General features: G+C 44.3%; 1 protein-coding gene across 8 annotated transcripts in view; it reads left to right on the top strand.

The window, feature by feature from the left end:
• The first annotated feature begins 454 nt into the window (after nt 1–454).
• Nucleotides 455–7,531, top strand: part of ATP2B3 (ATPase plasma membrane Ca2+ transporting 3) — a 436,284-nt gene continuing 429,207 nt past the window's right edge. For 6 of the 8 annotated variants that reach the window (XM_040322884.1, XM_040322888.1, XM_040322883.1 and 3 more), the window contains exon 1: nt 456–698. The gene's annotated coding sequence lies outside the window, so the exon portion shown is untranslated. Of the gene's footprint in view, nt 699–7,531 lie in introns of all 8 variants that reach the window. The other 2 variants (XM_040322885.1, XM_040322889.1) reach the window with 1 other exon arrangement.

Raw genomic sequence — 7,531 nt, 5'->3', positions numbered from 1 at the left:
CTTTATTTTTTTTAGATTTTTTTGTTGCATTTTTTTTTTTTAAGGGTACTTTAGATGCGGATTAAACAAGGAAAAAAGGGGGGGTCAGCTTCTTGAAAGCCGAGTGTTCTTTTGCTAATGCTACCAGCGTGAGCTTTTTGGAGAGCGCAGAAAAGCTATTGCAGGTAGAATCAATGATAACGCTGTGCCATCACCGATGAAGTGGGCTTGGACTGTGCCATTCGCAAGCGATAAGAGGGGGGGTGGGGGGGAGGCTGAGAAGAAGAAAAAAAAAAGCATCTTTTTTTTTTTTTCTCCCGGCTTATAATTAGTCAATGATTTCACTACTGACGCTCCATTTAATAGGAATCCTGTGTCTGCTCGGGAAGGGACGGGGGCGGCTGATTTGCGGTGAAGGTTTGGGATTCGTCCTTAACGGTCCTTCTGTGGTCCTCCCCCCCACCCCCCCCCCTCTGGACCCTGCCGCCTTCCGCACTCCTGGGATGCTGAAGTCTGCAGATGGTCTACAAGCACAGAGTTCTGGGCTCCATCCATGAGGCATGTAGTTCTCCAGTATCAGCTGCTGGAACCAGTTTTACATCATTTCCCAGCTTTTTCATTTTCCTTCCTTTGATTCAGACGACCAGAAAAAAACAAAAAACAAGAAGAGCCTACCCTGGATTCCTGTCTTCCCTCCCTCCTCCTTCTATCATGGCCTGGTAAGCGACCATTATGTATATTAATATTATTATTACTTTAGTATTTTTTTTTTTATGCAACGGGAGCCGATTGCGATGATGAAGGCAGCTGGCAACAGATTGTATTTAATTTTTCTATAGCTGCAGAATTGCCTGGAGGGGGGTTCGGCTTCATATGACGGAGGCGCAGACCGGTGATCCCTTTGCGAAGGATTAGGGATGCCGTGTGTGTGCGCCTGTGGATGGGAGTAGAGCGTACCTGTCTAGGATGATGATCCTTGTATTTTCCAGCTTCTCCAGAGGGAGAGAAGAAGAAGGGGGAGGGAGAGCTTGCGTTAACATGAAACACTTCATCTGCAATAGGGCGAACTTGCCGTCTTGCATCAAAGCCTTTTTCTTTTTTTTTGTTGCTAACAACGCCTTTGCTGGGTGAGACTTATTTGCTAAGCAAGGTTTTAGGGGAGAACCCTTCCCTGGCTAAATGGGTTGCCCGCATTCTCCTCTCTTTACTCCAGTGAAGGATGGAGAGGAGGTCACCCCAACAACCCATCCCAATGCAGGGTCTGGAGGGGGGGGGGGATGCTATCACTCCGGCAGGTTGACTCTGCAGATGAAACAGAAGCAGCTGAGATCAGAAGGGATACCCAAGATGGAGTGCATGGACAAGTGGCTGATGCTGATGCTTTAGAAGGGATGCAGCTTAACGTTCAATCACCTTAGAGGGGGGGGGGTTGGGGATGCTAGGACTAAGACTTGATGTTCAGGTTAGTACTCCTTGCTCTGGGACCACATTTGATCTATTGCTGCATTGCTATGCCGTGTGTGTGTATGTGTTTTTTTTCCCTTTTATTCAACTGCAGGGTAAGGGGAGGGATTCTGCTCTAACACCAAAAGCAGCCAGTTCCTAATTCTGATTGGACGTATGGCAGAGAGTGACAGAGGGGTATCTCAGCAGCACTTAATTAGCATGATGGTTGGAAGGGGAGTGATGGAGGGGAAGGGGGGAACAGAGGTCTTGTTGCACCGATTCGGATCCCCCCCACCACCACCTTCCCCGTTATTGGACAAGGTGTGATGTTCTTCTGTCTTCCCCATCGGGGACAAGTCAGGGTTTTGCAAATGTTGTAACATAAAAGGTGGCTCTCGGACTACTAAAATATTTCACCAACACTCTAGAGCCGATTCATCCCGGAGGATGGGGTACCTCCACAAAGGGTTTGGGGAATGTTATAAGATAAAAGGTGGATCTCAGACTGCTTAAAAAAATCACCAACACTCTAGAGCCGATTCATGCGGAGGATGGGGTATCTCCACAAAGGGTTTTGGAAATGTTATAAGATAAAAGGTGGATCTCAGACTGCTTAAAAAAATCACCAACACTCTAGAGCCGATTCATGCGGAGGATGGGGTATCTCCACAAAGGGTTTTGGAAATGTTATAAGATAAAAGGTGGCTCTCAGACTACTAAAATATTTCACCAACACTCTAGAGCCGATTCATCCCAGAGGATGGGGTACCTCCACAACTGTTGGTCAGTATCAAACAGAAGGGAAAGGGGGAAGTAGGGTGGAGGAGGGGATACCACTACGATCACCCCACCATATCCAGATTTGTGTAAGGAGGACCAACCATGGTTTGTTGAGCCGGTGATTGACACTTTATTGACAAATTGCAAAAGTCTATATATCAAATTGTAGGTAGGCACAATAGGCCTGCCCTTCCAGACAACGTTAAAATGGTTAAAAAGAGACAACGTTTTGGGAATGTCAAGTAGTTGCTAAAACTGCCATCTCATTCATTTGACTTTAAATTCTCCTCGGCACCGTTCTGCTCTCCTAGGTCTAAGGAGCTGTGTCATAGACTCAGGGGGTGTTGGGGATATCTGCATTCTACAGGCAGATGGAATCTGCGGCTGCTCTCGTAAACAGGGCCTTACAGCAAATGTGTTTCATCTGTCTGCCCCGAAATGACCTTCTGGAATAACTAAGGGGTCAGTGATGTTTCAGATATGGGGGGGCACTTACAGGCTGCATCGCCTGTTGGTTTCTTGTATCTTTGGGGGTCTCCAGGGCTGAGATCCCCCACTGCGTTATCTTGTTCTTCTACTCATTCCTAATGATGTAGAAGGTCTCGCTCACCTTGCTGAAATAATTGTGTTGAAATTTAACTGAAAAATCCATCACATTCAGGGAGACTCCCTGGTAATGGTTGCAGCAGGTGGGCAGACCTGGAAATACAGGCGTAGTAATCTCACCTTCGGGGGTATCATCTGACAGAGGCTTCTGGTATCTTTGGGGGGCTCCAGGGCTGAGATCCCCCATCGGGGAATCTCGTCATTCTACTCATTATCTTGCATCTTTGGGGGACTCCAGGGCTGAGATCCCCCATCGGGGTATCTCGTCGTTCTACTCATTATCTTGCATCTTTGGGGGACTCCAGGGCTGAGATCTCCCATCGGGGTATCTAGTCGTTCTACTCATTATCTTGCATCTTTGGGGGACTCCAGGGCTGAGATCTCCCACCGTTGGCATCTCGTTCTTCTACTCATTCCTAGTACTGTAGGAGGGTCTAGCTCACCTTGGTGAAATCAATGTGTTGGAATGTGATGGATTTTTAAGGTAAATTCAAACACAGTAATTTCATCAAGGTGAGCGAGACCCCCTACAGCACTAGGAATGAGTAGAAGAATGAGATACCCCAGCTGGAGATAACAACCCTGGAGTCCCCCAAAGATACGAGAAGCCTCTGTCAGATAACACTCATGAAGGTGAGATTACTACGCCGGTGTTTCCAGGTCTGCCCACCTGTTGCAACAATTACCAGGGAGTACCTCTGAATGTGATGGATTTTTCTGTAAAATTCAGATGGAACCCCCTTGTAATGGTTGCAGAAGGTGGGCAGACACAGGCGTAGTAATCTCACCTTCAGGGGTATCATCTAACAGAGGCTTCTCGTATCTTTGGGGGACTCCAGGGCTGAGATCTCCGACCGTGGTATCTCGTTCTTCTACTCATTCCTAGTGCTGTAGGAGGTCTCACTCACCTTGCTGAAATGACTGTGTTGGAAATGAACTGAAAAATCCATCACATTCAAACACATACCATGGTGGGAGATCTCAGCCCTGGAGTCCCCTAAAGATGCAAGCTAATGAGTAGAAGAATGAGATACCAAGGTGAGAGATCTCAACACTGGAGTCCCCCAAAGATACGAGAAGCCTCTGTCAGATGACTACGCCTGTGTTTCCAGGTCTGCCCACCTTCTGCAACTATTACCGGGGAGTCCCTCTGAATTTAACAGAAAAATCCATCACATTCAGAGGGACTCCCCGGTAATGGTTGCAGCAGTTGGGCAGACCTGGAAACACAGGCGTAGTCATCTGACAGAGGTTTCTCGTGTTTCCAGGTCTGCCCACCTGCTGCAACCATTACCGGGGAGTCCCTCTGAATGTGATGGATTTTTCTGTTAAATTCAGAGGGACTCCCTGGTAATGGTTGCAGCAGGTGGGCAGACCTGGAAACACATGGAATCATTTCACCTTCAGGGGTATCATCTGACAGAGGCTTCTCGTATCTTTGGGGGACTCCAAGGTTGACATCTCCCACCGTGGTGTCTCGTTCTTCCACTCATTCCTAGTGCTGTAGGAGGTCTCGCTCACCTTTGTGAAATCAATGTGGTTGAATGTGATGGATTTTTCAGTTAAATTCCAACACAGTGATTTCAGCAAGGTGAGCGAGACCTCCTACAGCACTAGGAATGAGTAGAAGAATGAGATACCATGGTGGGAGATCTCAGTCCTGAAAGCCCCCAAAGATACAAGCTAATGAGTAGAAGAATGAGATACCAAGGTGAGAGATCTCAACACTGGAGTCCCCCAAAGATACGAGAAGCCTCTGTCAGATGATGACTACGCCTGTGTTTCCAGGTCTGCCCACCTGCTGCAACTATTACCAGGGAGCCCCTCTGAATGTGATGGATTTTTCTGTTAAATTCAGAGGTACTCCCTGGTAATGGTTGCAGCAGGTGGGCAGACCTGGAAACACAGGCGTAGTCAGTGATGGACTGGCCATTGGGACTACAGGGAGTTTCCCGGTGGGCCGATGGCTCAGTGGGCCGGCTTCAGTGACAGCAGACAGCCGGCCCCCCTCTGCTCCTCTGTCTCTCCCTTCCTGTAGCGCTCACCTCTTCTCCCTCCCCGTAGCGCTCACCTGGGGGGAACAGAGAAGCAGGGGGAGGACCAGAGGAGCAGGGACGACGACAGAGGAGCATGGGGAAGGGGACAGACAGCTGACTCAACAGCTATGGCCTGGGAGTTTATCACTTCTGCCTAATATTGTCCCAACTGATTATTTTCCCCGGGGGAAATACTGTCTAGCTTCCCCACTGGTACTGCCTATAAAAGTACCAGTGCCAGCCGTTCTACTCTAATAAAGTAGAACGGCTAGTGGCTAGTGAAAGGGGAGAGAGTGGGCTTGGGTGCCTAGGGGGGGGGGGGGTGGGAGTTGTCCGTCCGCCATGGGAATGACCTGTCAAAGTGGGCCAGTCTGGATGAAGTCCAGGGCCAAATTTTTGTCCCAGTCCAGCCCTGGGCGTAGTTATCTCACCTTCAGGTGTAGTCATCTGACAGAGGCTTCTCGTTTCTTTGGGGGGGACTCCAGGGTTGTTATATCCAACCGGGGTATCTCGTTCTTCTACTCATCCCTACTGCTGTAGGAGGTCTCGCTCACCTTGTTGAAATCATTGTGTTGGAATTTCAACAGAAAAACCATTACACTCAGAGGGACTCCCTGGTAATGGTTGCAGCAGGTGGGCAGACCTGGAAGCACAGGCGTAGTCATCTCACCTACAGAGGTATCATCTGATGGATGCTTCCACTTTTCCACTTACCACCCAAAACTGAAATACATTTTTTTGAGCATTAGGGAGTAAAGTGAATTTCTTGGAATTCGATTTATATGGCTTGGGAATACGGAGCGGGGCGATAGAAGAAACACAGGACAGGATACACAGACTGGACAGTGGCTGCGACACTAAAGATAATAAGAAGTCGGCCTAGATGCTTACCCCGACTTGTTCATTCCCCGACTTAGTTGGGGTAGGCGGTACACTTTGGTGGGGGTGGGTCAGCCACGCCCTTTGACCTCTGGGAACCCGCATTCTGACCTTTGACCTCTGGGGGAGGTCCCTGTTCCAATTCCTGAGTCCTAGCCATATTCTTCAATGGGAAACCCTAACCCAAACTCTAAACCCGAACTCTAAACCCGAACCCTAACTTATCTCCCTTATAAGTTAACAGATCCACTGCAATCTAAACGTTCATTTTAGATTGCATAAATATGATAACGCTGTTTACATCTCTATACACACTACAACTTAAAAAATAATAATCTATATTATTTTATATATCTATAATGATGTGCATCTGTCCTTAACGTGTCCTCTCTATTGAAGTGTCATTTGTGCAGTGGAAGGAGAGAGGGGTTGTGAATAACATAGTTAATGTAGTTATGTTATATAAGAGTAAGTAACTAAGAAATGGCAGATAAATTAGACTAGCTGGAAAGAAGAACATCTAATAGTGTGTGTGTGTGTGTGTGTGTTGGGGAAGCTCTACCATGATGCTGTAGTAGGTCATGTAGGACGTGTGTATGTTGTACTGTTAAAAAAGAATTATTATTAAATATGCACACATGCAGTAGTTCTTTTTTAAATATATTAAAAGATTGAAAGATGTAAAAGTACCCATGAGTATGGATAGTAATATTTTTTTATAAAAAAATAAAATATATATATATATATATATATATATATATATATATATATACACACACATATACACATTATATATATATATATATATATATATATATATATATATATATATATATATATATATAGATTTATAATTAATAATAATATATATATATATATATATATATATATATATATATGTTTATATATATATATATATATATATATATATATATATATATATATATATATATATATATATATCTACAGTATATGTATATACATATTTTATTTTATTTTATTTTTTTATAAAAAAAATATTACTATCCATACTCATGGGTACTTTTACACCTTTCAATCTTTTAATATATTTAAGAAAAAAACTACTGCATGTGTGCATATTTAATAATAATTCTTTTTTAACAATTATGCCCTCTGATCCCTCCATTGGTGTGCGCAACCTATTGCATTAGGGTGTGCACCCCAAAGCTCAAACACATGTGTGTGTATAAATATATAGGGCAATGGACAGTGTCGGTAGGGCAGAGGTTGATGTCAGTAGTTTATTTTCTTAGATATTTTTTTAATTACATTTTTACAATTGTATTATTTTTTATAATATGTTGATACAATTTTTTTTATTATTGTTTTTTTACAATTTCCTTTAGGTGCCCAATTGGGGGCTTTGGTGAAATACCAGGGGTCTAAACAGGCCCCTGATGTCTCACTTTTGAGACAAAGAAAGGGCCTGGGGACCAAGGGAATCTGCCAAGCAAAGGGTGATTAGGGTGTGCCCAGGCACACCTGGCACACCCTGTGCGCACACCTATGGATCCCTGCTGTATTGAATTGTATTGTGACTGTACTGTCTTCCCTGATGTTGTAAAGCGGTACGCGCAAACTGTTGGCGCTATATAAATCCTGTTTATATATATGTATATATATATATATATATATATATATATATATATATATAGAGAGAGAGAGAGATATTCTAAATATATTATTTATATATCACATATATAAAGTAGTCAAAAATCGCAACATGCAAATATGTCAAATGCTGCAATGGTTTCGGACACACTGTTGCAACATTTGGTATGTTT

The sequence above is a fragment of the Rana temporaria genome, chromosome 9 (assembly GCF_905171775.1).
Source record: "Rana temporaria chromosome 9, aRanTem1.1, whole genome shotgun sequence".
NCBI lineage: Eukaryota > Metazoa > Chordata > Amphibia > Anura > Ranidae > Rana > Rana temporaria.
This window is presented reverse-complemented; position numbering and strand designations above follow the sequence as displayed.